Here is a 1,848-nt window from a genome sequence, read left to right on the forward strand (position 1 = left end):
ACATACCGAGCCACAGCCATACAGTTATCAGCCACAAACTGTATATCCATGTTAGCATTCCACATGGACAAAATCACTGGGTTGTAGTCATTGATATACTTGGACTCTTCGTTCCTTTTCAAATTGTATGTATTTTTGGGTGATTTTCTCGTCACATTATGTCGCAAAGAAGACATCGAATTGTTCACTCTTCCTTTAGATATCACCAATCGTGGAAATCCAAAACGACATTTTGTATAGTACTTGTTTTTGTTTCTGAATTTACGACGACAGTACTTTCCACAACGATGGCTTTGAAACCGTAAAACTTGTTCTCTTAGACTTTTGTCTTCCTTTGTCTTTGGAACAGCACATGTAGAATACTGTTCTATGAAATTCATCACTAAGTCATCCGGATCTGTTCCAAATTTGGGAGCATCTTTGATCCACAACAGCATATGTATATGAGGAGCACCTCTTGCTTGGTACTCCTTTCTCCAGAAGAAATCCAACACCTCTCCAAGAGGTGGATTTTTCTTGTTCATGATGAAAGACATCATAGCTTCAAATCTATGATTGAAGTACCTGCATACATTCACTGGATCCAAAGAACACAGTTCTCCGGGTGTCTTGAATTCGATATTTTCAATGTTTCCATTTGCCTCTCGTAGAAATTCAAGTAAGTCTTCCCAGCCATACTCGGCACAGCTGAGAGTGAGTAACCATGTGGGAGTTCCTAAGTTCCTCAGCAAGCATTTCAAATCACCATGACGACGGTACCAGTACTCATTAGTACCACGCTGACACGCCATGAGATTAATCAGGTGAGAATCCAAAATACTATCTTGCACATTGACTTTATTCATAAAGTCACTTGCCGAGATGTTTTGCATCTGTACACCACTTTTCAAGATGTGGTTCACTGCATATGACAGTCCAGACAGATCGCTTTCAAACAGTAGATGAAACAAATAGGGAATGCATTGTCGAAACCTAGGATCTTCTACATACAATCGTAAAGTCCGGTATTCAGAAGCAGGAATTTGAACAGGTCGCTCATCATATCTTCCTCCTTGACCTGTTGGAAATAGCTGTGGGAAACACCGAGCTTCCAAGCTTCCAAACTTTCTTCCCAAACATTAATAGGACTCCCTTTGGCTTGTTTCATTTGAAACAACTCAATAGCATTCCCCTTGACTTCCTTAGAATGCAAAGGATGTACACTATATTGTTCATATATTTCTTCATTTTTAGAGGGTTCTACTTTTTCAATTTGACCAGCACACACATCTCTATCCTCTTCTTCACTTACTTCCTCTTCTGCAACATATACATTCTTGTAGTACTGATTGTTTTTCTTCAAATACAATGTTGCCTTTTTTACTTTCCTAACATCCACTAAATCTTGCCATATTTTCTTACTCTTTGTCGGAACCCCATTAACTAAGATAACCAGAGGTTCCTCTTCCACTTTCTCTACTCCAATTGTATTAATATTTTTTTTTTAATCTAGAGGCAAATAAACAACTCTTCCCTTTAATCCTCTCTGTAAATCTGATGGAGGCAATTTCCCTGTCTTTGGCTCCATTCTTACAATAGCCTAAAAGGGATGCATACTTTGAATCAAAATAGATTCATAAGTATTTAAATCCTTCAATTCAGAAGGAATGTCAACCAATTCCAGATTATTATGAACCGCTCTAGCAGGCATCCGGTTTTGATTTAATTTGTTACAACAATAAGTACACACACGTTGATCCAAACCCAAATCAAAACAATTTTCTACCATCAAGTATGTTGCAAAATCCTTTCATTCACTATATGGCTGAGATACCCGCCACCCCCTCTCAACACAATCATCCCCAAGAA

Source organism: Lissotriton vulgaris, unplaced genomic scaffold (assembly GCF_964263255.1).
Source record: "Lissotriton vulgaris unplaced genomic scaffold, aLisVul1.2 SCAFFOLD_3520, whole genome shotgun sequence".
NCBI lineage: Eukaryota > Metazoa > Chordata > Amphibia > Caudata > Salamandridae > Lissotriton > Lissotriton vulgaris.